Raw genomic sequence first — 14,091 nt, 5'->3', positions numbered from 1 at the left:
GCACTTGACATTTCCAACTGTCTTCATAGAAAACAGCCTTCTCTCTATATATAGTTTGCCTATATCTTAGGACGTCATGAACAGAATCCATCAGAATAAATGAATTCTACATATCACTGAATTTGTCCATATCTGAGTTACTTCATATAAAAGTAACTCCATGAATGGATCTTTAATTGTGGGTTCTATAGTAGACTTCAGCAATCTGGGACAGGTCATCTTTATGGTCAGCTAGCGTGGAATCCAAATATATCACAACATCCTTGCTTTCTCTATCTTGAGCAAATGCTAGAACACCACCACAGACTCATTTGCCAAGAAACAATAAATGTAATTAGGGGAAGTGCAGTCTAAATCCATATTTATAAAAGAAACATTTCTAAGTGGGATTCTAATCAACAGACATAATGAATGAAGAGTCTTGCATATTATCGAGTAGCACAGTTTAGTTTCTTGGAGCCAGGATGTCTGGACAGTCAACATCCCAGAATGGGAACTTTGCTTAAATATTGCATAACTGAAAGCCTATTAAAGTGATTATCTGTGAATTGAAAGCCCATTAAAGTGATTATCTGCAAACAATACACTTCCCTGTTCTGAAGGTAACTTTAAGTCTCAAACTCAAAACTCATAAACCTAGTTTATAGCTTTCAAGTGTTTTTTGTTGTTGTTGTTTTGTTTTCTAAGCATCAAAATTAAAAAACAAACAAACAAGCAATAAAAACCCCCGGTGTCCAGAATCTGCTGTTGCATATAGAAACCTTGAACTTTTGTAGAAGGTGAGCTATTGCAGAGGAACAACTGGGCCGGAGGGAGCAAGATCAGTTACTAGACAGAGATAGCACACATAAAATGCATCGACCTGTAATCATTTGGTCCTCCTAGTTTTTTGTCATAGTTCAGTTGTCATATAGAGATAATGATTTGCATAATCAGCAAATTCCAATCCTGCTTATCTTCTTATTTAGTAATTATGTTCCCTATTAGCTTACTAGGGCTGCCAAAACAAAGTACCACAGACCAGGTGACTTAAAAAACAGAAATTTATTTTCTCTCTGTTCTGGAGGCTGGTGGTCTGAGATTTGGGTGTTGGCAGAAGTGGTTTCTTCTGAGGCCTCTCTCTTTAGCTTGCAGATGGCCAACTTCTCTCTGTTTCACATGTGTCTGTATCCTAGCCTCTTCTCTTTAGGGATACTAGTCTTATTGGATTAGGGCCCATCCTAATTATATCTCTGAAATTTAATTACCTCTTTACCTACTACTCCAAATATTGTCACATTTAAGGTACTGGGTATTACTGTGGGGGACATAACTCAACCCATACCACATTCCTTGCTCCAATTTGTCCTTTATCCCTCCAATTTCCCAAAAAATGTCTGCCTTCTTTTAGCCAAATTAATGCAAATATTGAAATCAATATGATGATGTGCCTTCTGTCAGTTTACACAATGTTTAAAACTCATATTCTATAATGCTTTTTGCATCCTGTGGGTCTTTTCTCTCTGAAAATGAATTATAAAAATATTAAGTGTCAAGAACATTGCTCAGGAAATTGGAGTATAATGAAAATATATAACCATTGAATGAGATAAATGCGTAAAACATTTTGATCACCCCTTATTTTGACCATGCAGGATGTACATGATATTTTCTGCTGTTCCAAATAACATAACGAATATATTTACACAGACATACCTATTAGTGCATTTAATTATCCTCTAACATAAATTCCTAGGAAGATGAATTACTATTTCTAAGAATGTGCACATTTCTAAGGCCTTTAGGATATTCCTCCAAAATTGTTTTTTGGAATGAGGTTATTGTACATATTACAACATATCACTAATGACAAAAATAAATAATCATTTTTCATAATTATGTGCAAAACAAAGTGCTTATTGTTCAAATTGCATTTCTTCATTTAACTTGATAATACTTTGGCATTTTATTTATTTATTTTCATCTATGCATATCCTTTGCCAGTTTTTCCACTAACATAATTAAGTTAATCTAATTGATCTGTAGAAAGTTATCATAAAGGTCAATTTGAAAATTGATTATAGGGCAGCCCCTGTGGCACAGCGGTTTAGCGCTGCCTGCAGCCCGGGGTGTGATCCTGGAGACCCAGGATCGAGTCCCACGTCCGGCTCCCTGCATGGAGCCTGCTTCTCCCTCTGCCTGTGTCTCTGCCTCTCTCTCTCTCTCTGAATAAATAAATAAATAAATCTTTAAAAAAAGAAAAGAAAATTGATTATAATGGTTTGTCTGCACTTATGTTTCAGTAATGCAAATTTACCTACTTGAATTACCCATAGGTTTTTTTTTTTTAATAGGAAACAGTACCGTAGAATTTTTGAAATACATCCTGTAAAAAAGAAGAATTGCATAAATTTACAGAGTCCATGTGCCTATTTATATATATTTGTTTATAAGACCAAGTTCAGGACAGTTCAATTAAATGTTTATCCCCTTCATTTGCTATTTTAATAGAAAATAAATGCCGTCTCATTATTTCATTTTCTTCTTTCTTGCTTTAAATAAGGGAACTCTACATTTCTTTTAAGAAAGATAGAGAATGAAGTTGCTTGGTTGTCATCCTCTTAAATGAGGGTAGGGCCACTAAACCACTGGCACGGGAAAGCTCCTTTAAAGGATGTTCATGGCTACAGAGTATCAGGGCAAGAAAAATATAGAAATATTATCTAGAGGTACTAAGAACATATATCCCAAGGAAAAGGAAAAGGAAAAGGATGTGTGGTGAGGGCTGGAGGCTGCAAGAAATGTGTAAAAGTAATGATGGAGACAAGGTAATTATGGAAGGGGGTGATGGTCCTTAATATTGGAAGAGTTTTCATCCAGAAAGAAGGTCAAGCTTACAGTAATGACTGCTTAACTGTTTGTTTCTTAAATTCCACATATGAGTGAAATCATATGGTATTTGTCTCTCTGACTGAGTTATTTTGCTTGGCACAATTCACTCTAGTTCTATCCATGTTGTTGCAAATGGCAAGATTTCATTCTTTTTGATGGCTGAGTGATGGCCATTGTGTATACGTGTGTGTGTGTGTGTGTGTGTGTGTGTACTGCATCTTCTCAATCCATTCATCAGAAACAAAACAGATGAACACAGGGGAAGGGAAGGAAAAATAAAATAAAATGAAAATTGAGAGGAAGGCAAACCATAAATGACATTGAACTCTAGGAAACAAACTGAGGATTACTGGAGGGAATACGGGGGAAGGAAAGGACAATTGGGTGATGGGCATTAAGGAGGGCACTTGATGTAATGAGCACTGGGTGTTCTATACAACTGATGAATCACCGTATTCTACCTCTGAAACTTATAAAAAAAGTGGGGGAAAATGACTGCATAACTACTAATACAAACCATCAGTAAAAATTAAAGGAAGGTAGGAATTGGCTTAATATAAGATAATCCTTCTAAATTTACAGCTTTTAAAATAACAAAATGTAAAGTTTTCCTCTCTACATTTGATAGTGAAACCTATCATTGAAAGAATTCAAACTATAGCTATATGACAGTCCTTGGGCAATAATTTAGAAGGTCTACTTATAGTCCATAGCATAAGAAAAGAACAAAATAGGATAAATGGCTATTAAGATCATTTGCAGTTCATTGATTCTCAGTTCATCCTCAGATAATTTGGCTGTGTTTTCCTATGGTTTCATGGAAAATAACAGGAAGCATTTTATTTATTGCAATATATTAAAGTATAGAAATTGTGCCAAAGGAAAAATTATGATTAGATGAACGCCCCTCTTTATAATTACTAAAATCTTGGGAACATGTTTTTGTTAAATCTGAAGATAATGATTTAACTGCGATAAGGCGATTATATTAAGTTCAAAGGAAGCGCATAAAACTGGCTTTTGTAAAATAAATATTTGGAGCATGCTTTTAATGGTGATATTTTATTACAAATCATATACATAAATAATAAGGTGAAATAAAGGGATAATATTGGGTCTTTGTGTGGATCCAAGAAAAACTAATTGTTACAAAAAGAATGTATCATAAATATTAAATTCTTTTGCTTTGTTTTCTCCTAAACTCACATTCCTGTCCTGCTTCCCACATGCAGAGTAAAGCCATGCGTCCCAAGTATTCCAGGATAACAGGGAGCAAGTTATGGATCCCTTTGACAAACAGACTACTAAAAAACAATTAGGATTGAAACTTCAGGTATGATAGATAAAGGCTCTTCCTAATTTCCTTTCAAATATCAAAAACCAAGCCTAGAAGTTACAAGTTGTGTGTGTATAGCTGTTTTCCTCAGTATGAGGAACATACTCCTTCCACAGTGACAGCAAAAATAATTTTGTTGGGGGTCCCGGGTGGCTCAGTCAGTTAAGCATCCATCTCTTGGTTTCCACTCAGGGCATGATCTCAGGATCATGAGATCAAGCCCAGAGCTGGGTCCAGTGCTCAGTGTGGAATCTTCTTGATTTTCTCTCCTTTCTCTGTGCCTCCTGCTCATGCTCTCTTTCTCTCTCTTTCTCTCTCTCTCTCTCTGTCTCTCAAATAAATGAATGCATTAAAAAAATAATAACTTTATAGAATGGCCTTTATATTGGTAGACAGTTGGCAATGATATGGCAACAGCAATCTAAAAAAAAATTGTGTTACTATTCACATTAATATAAGAAGGTATTTTAACACTGCTGTTATAATCTAGAAAAGATTCTGTTCATTTAAGCAAATGTTCAAAACAAGAATTTAATTTTGATGGTACTACTATTTAAAATTCCATTTTGGGTTTGGTGCCTGCTGCTGGCGGTCACATGATAATCTGCTAGAGGCATGGGAACTGGCGGCTGTGGCCTTTGGGCTGGGATGAACCACACGCTCTGGAAACTGAGGAGCTGAGCCAGAGCCATGGCCAGCACAGTGGTAGCAGCTGGACTGACCATTGCAGCTGCAGGATTTGCAGGCTGTTATTTTTTGCAAGCCATCAAACATATGGAGCCTTGCATAAAACAAGGGCTTTTTAAAAAATCTGCATTCGGTGGTGGTTATATAGAAGTGGGTTTGAACCCCAAATGACAAAATGAGAAGCAGTATTAATGCTAGGTGTAAGTCCTACTGCCAATAAAGGAAAAATCTGAGATATTCATCGACAGATTATGCTTTTAAGTCACCTGGACAAGGGAGGATCTCCTTATACAGCAGCCAAAAACAATGAAGCTAAAGTTTTACTAGAAGGTCAAGCTAAAAAATAAAGCAAATGGGTGATGAATTTTAAGTTCTTGTTAGTTCATGTATCTGAGTGCCAGTTTTTTTTTTTTTATAATAAAATGCCTCAAAGCTAAAAAAAAAAATCTTTTTTTTTTAAACTAGATTTTATTTCTTGCTACGGCATGGGAAGGTGATACTTTGGGAGCGTCAAGGCCCAAATTTTCAGTTAAGCATGGGAGAGCATTACTGATCAATCATTTTCTTAATTCAATTACAAAGCTTTTCTAAGAAACTTTTCCTCTAAGCTTTATTTATCTAAGCATTCTCTCCACTTCAAATTTCATGGCAACACTATTGTTTATAAGAAATTTGTAGCTAAAGTAACTTAGATATGATCTAGGCCCTCTAGAGACTTTTTTAAATCTTGGAAGAAGAACAAGTCTGTACAAATATAAGGTGATGAGAAAGAAGGTAAGTGTGGGCACTCTCAAAAAATTTCATGAGAGTGATCAGGGTGGGACACAAGTTGCAAGAGCCTCCACGGGAAATCAGTTTACTATTGAATAAAATAATAGAAATGCAACTATTGTAAACTATTATAACTAATGGTACTAATGGAAGTTGAAGTTTTTCCCCCTTTGTCTTCTGCTCTTTTTCTTCTTTCTTTTTCTGATAAGAACTACCAGATAATGTCTTAGACTTTGCTTATTAGTAGTATTTATTATTTAAAGAATTTATAGGCTGCAACAATATATTGTCTTGTACTTTTCGTTGGAGGAAGTGTTTTGATAAATTCAGTTGAGTTAATATAGAAATAGATACAGAGCTTTTAATTATTTTTATAATCCTCTTTTTTCCCAAGTTTTTTATTTCAATTCCAGCTATATAAAACAGTACTGTACAGTACAGTATTAGTTTCAGGTATTCAATTTAGTGACTCACCACTTATGTATAACACCCGGACCTCATCATTTATGTCAGTATTGATATATTTTATTTCTCAAAGATTTGTCCTTATCATTGAACTCCTTGAGTTTGTTGGAATTAAGTTGTTCATATATTCCACTATTACATGTGTATGCTTAGTAAGATTTATAATGAGATCCTTGCTGTAATTCCTGATATTTGCGATTTTCTATTTCCTACGTTGCTTTTTCCTTGACCATTCCTGCTAGTAGTTTAACTAATATTAAAAAAAATACAACTTTTGTGTTTGTTAATTTGTCCGTTTTCTACTTTTTTAGAAAATAAATCTATGTATTTTAAATTCTGCTGACTTTATTACTTCCTTCTTTTACTTAATTTGTGTATAAATGATTTCTTTTTCTAGCTGCAGAAGATGGAAAATTCTATCACTGATTTTATTTTTTTTAATATTTTATTTATTTGAGAGAGAGAGAGCAGAGTGAAAAAGAGAACACAAGCTGTGGGGAGAGGCAAAGGAGAGGGAGAAGCAGGCTCCCCGCTGAGTGAGAAACCCCATGTGGGGCTCCATCTCAAGACCCTGAGATCATGACCTGAGCTGAAGGTAGAAAGAAACTTAGCCAACTGAGCCACAAAGGCACCCCTCTATCACTGATTTTAAACTTTCTTATTGTCTTAAAATATTTATAGCTAGGCATTTCCCCCTTAGCTCCATCTCAGCGGCACCCCATACATTTTGATAAGTTGTGTTGTGATCAGAATTGAATTCAGACACTTGTGAGTACAGCATATTGTACAGAGAAGTTGAATCCCTGTGTTGTACACGTGAAGCAAATGTGATATTGTGTGTCAACTATACTCAATCTTTAAAAAAAAAGAATTAAATTCAGATCTTTTTATAATTCAATTGTGATTTCTTGTTTTATCATATTAATTATTTAGAGGTATGTGGCTTAATTTGGTTCATCTACATATAGTTTTTATTGTTCTTGTTTTGGAGTTTGCGAAGCTTCCCATGTCGGCAGGTTAGTGCTTTTCTCCAAACCTAAAGTACTTTTGGCTGTTACATCATTAAAATTTTTCTTTATTCTTTTTTTTCTTTTGTGGAATCTAATTACATGTATACCAGATATGTTGATATTGTCTGATAAGTCATCAAAGCTATATTTAAAAAATTATTTTCTTGATTTTTAAGATTAATTTCTCTTGAAGTTCTTTAAATTCATTGATCCTTTCCTCTGTAAACTTTATACAATATATTTTTAATGAACCATACTTTTTTAAGCGGCTTTAGACTTATAAATGCAAATTGAAAATATAGTACAAGGAGTTCCTATACAACTTTTCACAGTTTCTCCTACTATTTACATGTCAGATTACTATGGTACATATGTAACAAATAATTAACCAGTATTAATTTATTATTATTTGCTAAAATCAATACTTTATTCTGATTTCCTTAGTTTTCACCTAATATTTTTTTTCTTTTCCAGGATGTCACCCAGTATACTGTAATATGTGTAACTATCATGTGTCCTTAGGCTTCTCTGGGCTAACAGTTTCTCAGATTTTATCTTGTTTTTGTTGGCTTTGACAGTTTTGAGGAATACTGATTAGTTTTACTGGAGCATGCCCATTACTAGAATTTATGTAATGTTTTTCTCATGAATAGATTGAAGCTATGGATTTTGGAAAGGAAAATTTCAGAAATGAGGTGTTATTTTTATCCTATCAAGAATATATGATAAAAATGATTTATGAATACTGATATTGACTTCAATCACCTAGTACCCACCCAAAGTAGCATTTGCCAGACTTCACTGTAAGTTATACTTTGCCTCCAATTCTATACTATTTGAGGGAAATCTCTGTGTGCGCAGCATAACTCTCTGTGAGTTATGCTTTTGCTTTAGAGTGGAGTGTCTACATAAACTATTTGGAATACTTCTTCATGAGAGATTTCTTACTTTTCTCCCATGTGTTTATTCAATCATTTATTCATATCAGCTTGGACCCATGGATATGTATTTCATACTTTAGATTGTAATCTAATACTACTTTATTTATTTTGTTGCCTAAATTGTTTTAACTTTAGACATTGGAAGCTCTATCAATTGATTATCCAGTATATTTATTTATTTATTTTGTTGTGTATATTGATTGTCCTTTCCTTTAAAGTTCTTTGAGGTTTTTTATTATCCCTTGAGATTCCCTCTTCATTAAATAATTATGACCAATACTTCCTTTATATCTTGACATTTATATAATAGTTGGTTTAAATTGCTTGTCATCTAATTCTAACATGTGTGTTATCTCAGGGTCCCTTTATACTGATTGATTTGTGTCTGGACTATGTGTCACTTTTTTCTCATTCTTGGCATGTCCAGATTTTGTTATTGCATAAGTAATACTGCCTTTAATATTTTTAGAGACTCTAGATTCTGTTATTTTCCTCTGAAGAGTGTTAATTTTTGGTATAGTTTGCTTTTTCAATTACTGAATCATTGGTAAGAGACTTGTCACTTCTCTTCTGGAAGCTTGGTTTTATATTTTGATAGACTATATCTTTTTCAAGTTCACTGCAAATCTTTTAATTTTAGCACACAGTATTTTTCTACCATATAACCTTTCTTGTTTTTTAATGAAAAGGCTGAGATTTATCTGAGATCTTCTTATTTAGCAGGACCCTTTATTTGAAATTTTATCTCTTTTTGATGGGCAACAGAATAAATCTTTGTACTTCATTTTCACTTTCTAGTTTGGGTTATAATGGATTTGTTTGATTATTACTCGATTCTTCTGTACATATTCAGTCCAGGGTCAGCCAAGAAGTCGAGAAGAGTTTACATGCAGATTTTACTTAGATATTCAGGCTCCTCTCTACTGTGACTGACTTTCTTTCTGGGACTTCTTCCCTCATTTTCAAGTCATTCTAGCCCCAGACCTATATCCTGATACCTCAATCCAAAATAACAGTGTTTGGTGCTGGGAGGACTTTGGTGTCCCTTAGGGGAAAAGAATGTATAAATGACAGTCTCACCATTGCCATTCTCTTTTTCAAGGGCCAAATCTCATGTAGCTTTTGCTCATTCTTGTTTTGTCTCCACGGTCTTCAAATATCTGGGTTTTTTTTCTTATATTTGTGAATAGTTTTAAAGTTGAGTAGTCTGATACATGATATCCTGCAATTTTTGGAATTAGAACTATCATTTGATTGCTTTTTAAATGATATTCAGAAATATCTTCTAAAAAACCTGGGATAGATGGTGAAAGTGTGAACAATTAACTTTAGTCATAGAGGTTTATAGTAATAAGTGCAAAGTTTTTTTTCAAGGGAATAAAATTTTATGGATGAGAACTTCTAATGTATGTTTTGCAGAGAGCACAAAAGAGATGCTGGCAGATTTTGTAGCTCTGCTATTGGATTTACTCTCTATAACAAAATATACATGTTTTTCTGTTTTTATTTAAAACTACCAACTTTGCTACCTTTGGCTGATGTAAAGATTTCAGTATGTAAAGTGCTATAAGTTCAAAGAGAAAAAAAAAATGGACACATGGATTTGAATAATTGATCTGCTCATTGCTAGCTAGCTTTATAGCCTCAGAAAACTTTTAAGATCTCTTTGACCTTTATGCTCATCACCTATAAACAGAAAAAAATATACTATTAATGACTTAATTTTGAAGAGAAGACTCAATCCTACAGTATAATTGTTATCCTATAGTTGTTCTTATTGCCAAACATATGCCATACTACCTTCTTCTAAGCCTACTTTAAGTCATGGAAAGAAAAGTAAAGTTTTTGGTTTTTAATTTATATGATTAATTCCAAGGAAGTTTGACAAGCAATACTTACTGCCTGTGTTGCTAGTCTTGTTGATAAATGTTTTAGAGCTAGAGGGATTCAATACTGTATCTGGGTCTCAGCCAGCTGCTGAGGAAGCAGGAAACAAAATCCAGCTCCCAAATTGGGAGGTTATCAAGTTCTAGGCAGGGTGTCAATGTCTATTAGTTGGTGGGGAGGAAGGAGTTGAATAAGGAAAAGTCTGATATCCAATAGTGGGTATTGAAAATGATTCAAAATTTAATAAATATGTAGCATGGTCATACATTTCTTTTTTTTTTTTTAATGGTCATACATTTCTGTTGGAAGTTTCATTTAAGGTGCTCTTAAAAGGCCAGATTTTTTTTAACTGAAGAGGAAAATTAGTGAAGATATTTTAAAAGTTAGACTTCACATAGCATTACTCACATACCAGAATTACTGAGGCTATATCCTAAAGTAACCCCATTGTCTTCCTTTAGTGAAAAGTACAGTCTAATAAGTAAGAAAAAGTAAGAAAAAATTCTGAATATGAGAGTTGCTTAGGATGTGATACAGCTGTGGAAGACAAAATAAAGTAGAATCCTCAGAAAATTCTGAGATAAAGCAACATTTCAAAACTATATAGGGTTATTTGTAGATTTACTAGAAACAACATGCATTAACATATTAATATACCACATGAATTTATTTTCTACATATTGCACATTCACTTGTCTAAGTAGAGTGGACTCATGTATATTGTTTTGTTTTGTTGTTTTTTGTCATTTTGTTTTGTGAGATTTTTTTGTTGTTTTTGTTATTGATGTTTTAACGATTGCAGCCATTTAAATACACCAGATAAAAATTTAAGATACAAATTCTGTATCATCTTAACAGGAATTTGACATACACTTCTTGTTTGAAATATCACAAAGTTAAGAAAAGCCTGCTATTCCCCATTTAAAAACATTTAGTTAAAATTTTTTTTTAAATCTTAAAAAAATAATTCTTACAATCATTGGGAAAATATATTTAATTGAAAAGAAGAGAAAAATCAATAACCCAGTAAATTATAAGTAAGTGAGGATGAGGTACATCCCTCTCTTGATTGTTATGGAATATTCAATCTTTACCAGAGTGCTGGAAACATAGAAGAAAGTCAAGGAATATTTACAAAATGAAAAAAATAAATAAATGAATGACTGTAATATGTATGGCTTCCTGGTGTCAGAATTCTAAGTATTGTACTGATGGAGAATTAATTACTACCTATTTCCCTTTATTATATTCTACTCTTTCACTGTGTAGGGAAACTATGAATATTGCCCTAAAAGCAAAGCTGCCTGATATTAAATCCTAAATTGAAAACACACCAACCTGGGGATGAGCTTATGCAGATTTGCATAAGCTGTACGGTTTTGTACAAACTGACACAATGGTGTATTCTATCCCAGAGGACAAGAGAATTGAGAAATAAAGGAGGTGGGAAACATATTTTATTTTCCCCAAGCCTGGAATAAACCCTACAGAGAAGAGTGAAGCAAATATTTGAGCCCATCCTGTTGTCTGGGGGATATGAGATAAAGAGTGAATTTGTGCTTCACTGTTGCTCAGACCCATTTCAGGACTGTTTGAATCAAGAAACTGATAGATGTGTAGAAACCAGAAATTCTATGATTAGTGTACAGTTCTTTCTTTCCCTCCCACATGGTTCATCGTGGGTGGAGATTCTTCATTTATGCTGTGAATTGAGAGACGAGAGGGATCCAAGAAGATTGCAAAACAAGCTGAGGCAACAGTGAGAGGATCTCCAAGGCAGGTTGAAAAGACTTGCATCCAAGCAGAATGGGAGCCATGATGAGAATCAGAAGAGAGATACATTAGAGCAAAATATGTATCCCCCACTTATAATTCTAAAGTGAGTTGGAAACTTCCAATACTTCCTAGGAATGTGGGATGAATAAATATAGACTTTTCCTACCTCTCTTCTTTCTCAAAAAGAAATGGTATACAGACCATGTCTGGGTGAGACACTGAGAATTAGAGCTTGTCTCTGAGTGTGAATCTCATTCTGGGTTCCTTCTGTTTTAGCCATGTCTGTCTCATATCTTCTTCCTCATTTCAAGATCACGATTGCTGGCTCTAAATTTTTAGGTAGGTGAATAATATCATTGGAGTTGCATAGTTGGAAGTCCAATTTTGCCTAGAGTCATGTTGATTCCTCCAATAAGTATTATCTATAAGAAAAGATAATATTTTGATCTGCTACCCATTTGACTCAGTTTTACTTCTAAATTGAGTTTAAATTTAAAAGTGAGGTGGATAGAGAAAAGACAATTGAATCTGACTTTTATATTGTGGTGTTTATCTACTTTTTTTTGCCATACTTCACTGGATGTGGAACGTACTTTATCACACCATTTCAGCTGTGCTTGACCATACGGCTGCTTTGGTGAATGAATAGGAAAGGAAGAGATAGTGACCCAGTGAGAAGACCCTAAGGGCTGCCATGTGTTTTTTATTCTCCTCCTGGAGTTCTGCCATCCACTATGAGAAGAGTAGATCCCATTGAGCTGCTAGGCACTGGCACCCATTGGAGCAGACTTGAACTTACCATATCTCCTGTAGCTGGGCTGTTCTGGTTGACTCTACACATTTGTGAAAAAAATAAATGTTTGTGTTGTTTTAAGTCAGTAAGAATATAGGGTTGTTCATGATGCAATTAAAACTCCTACAAAAAGCCTGGAACCTCAGAGGCATTGCCAAGGAGTTGCCAGGGAACCAAATGTGTACTAACAAGTGAGCTCCAGTGTTGTTCCTGCCAAAAAGTAAAAGAGAACAAGAAGCAGGCCTCTCCCTTCCTACCCCCAGTGATGAACAATCCACCTAGAAGAACTTGCCTTTTTTTTTTTTTTTTTTTGGCAACTGGAGACTTGTAAACTGTGAGGGTTAGGGAAAAACTGGGAGAGGGGAAGGACAGATCAATATGGAGTTGTGAGCCAGCCTGCTACTGACAGACAATTCTGATTTGATCTAGGAATTCACAGAAAAGGACAAATGGAAGAATTATAATGAGCTAGTTTAAGGAATTCATACTAGGGAAACAGAGGCTGCAAGTCAGAAATTAAATTCAGATATATAAATAAAGAAAATATATTGCTTTGACACACCCAAATAATAATCTATGAATCATATGCCCAGCACATTTCTTAAGCAAATTGCAGTATCACAAGTCTCACAGTCTTTAGATGTCCCAAAGAAAGGATTTCCTAAAGTCATTTACAAGGAAAAGAATTTAAGGCCAACCACCATGGCCATGACTTACTGGTTTCCATTGGGAACTACTTAAATGACCTGTTCCATGTCTGTTCACATGTTCAGCCTTCTTTATCTTCTTGGTATACAGATCCACTGCCATCTCAGCAAGTCTGAGTATACTCATCTCTTCTGGGGATCTCATATATTATTAGGAAATGTCAAAGAAAATTGTTCCCATTGATCTGGTCAGTGACCATATTTCTTTTAGGTAGATCTATAGGTTTAGGAGTCACACCTACATAGAAATTTTTTATTTTCCTTTTTGAGATGTATTCCCTTTCTGTGCACTGTTTTGTCAGAGAAACATTTTCCTAATGGTATGGAAGGTAGAGTTTCTTAAATATCGCCATATTGATTGCTATGGACTGAATATGTCCTCCTAAAATTCATGTGTTAAAATCCTAATGCCTAGTGTGATGGTATTAGAAGATGTGGTCTTTGAGAGGCTCTGCTGTCATGAACAGATTAGAGCCTTTTAAGAGGATTCAGAGCCTTAGCCCCTTCCTCCATGTGAGAACACAGCAATAAAGCACCAGCTATGAACCAGGAAGAGTCCTCACCACAGTACAAACATACTGGCTCCTTGACCTTGGATTTCCCAGCCTCCGGAACTTTAAGAAATAAATTTCTGTTGTTTATAAACTTTCCAGGCAGTGGCACTGTTATAGCAGCATAAAATGACTAAGACATTGACACAATGCCATTCTTTGGAGTTCATGTCTCCCTGCTTTTTTAGTGAGATGTCAAGTTACTAATATCAATCCTATTTTCAATTCAATGACCTACATTTTATCTCACCTCTTTTTATGCTCTGTTTGAAGAAAAAAAAAAAAAAAGTAAGCTC

At 34.5% G+C, this 14,091-nt stretch overlaps 1 long non-coding RNA gene and 1 pseudogene across 2 annotated transcripts in view; both read left to right on the top strand.

The window, feature by feature from the left end:
• The window catches only part of LOC112661770 (uncharacterized), a 114,273-nt gene that overhangs the window by 58,544 nt on the left and 41,638 nt on the right, over nt 1-14,091 (top strand). The gene's annotated exons all lie outside the window — the stretch shown is intronic.
• Nucleotides 4,898-5,241, top strand: LOC112661769 (mitochondrial import inner membrane translocase subunit TIM14-like; annotated as a pseudogene).

The sequence above is a fragment of the Canis lupus genome, chromosome 31 (genome assembly GCF_003254725.2).
Source record: "Canis lupus dingo isolate Sandy chromosome 31, ASM325472v2, whole genome shotgun sequence".
Taxonomy (NCBI): domain Eukaryota; kingdom Metazoa; phylum Chordata; class Mammalia; order Carnivora; family Canidae; genus Canis; species Canis lupus.
Note: the sequence above shows the minus strand (reverse complement) of the source record. Positions and strands in the feature narration are given on the sequence as shown.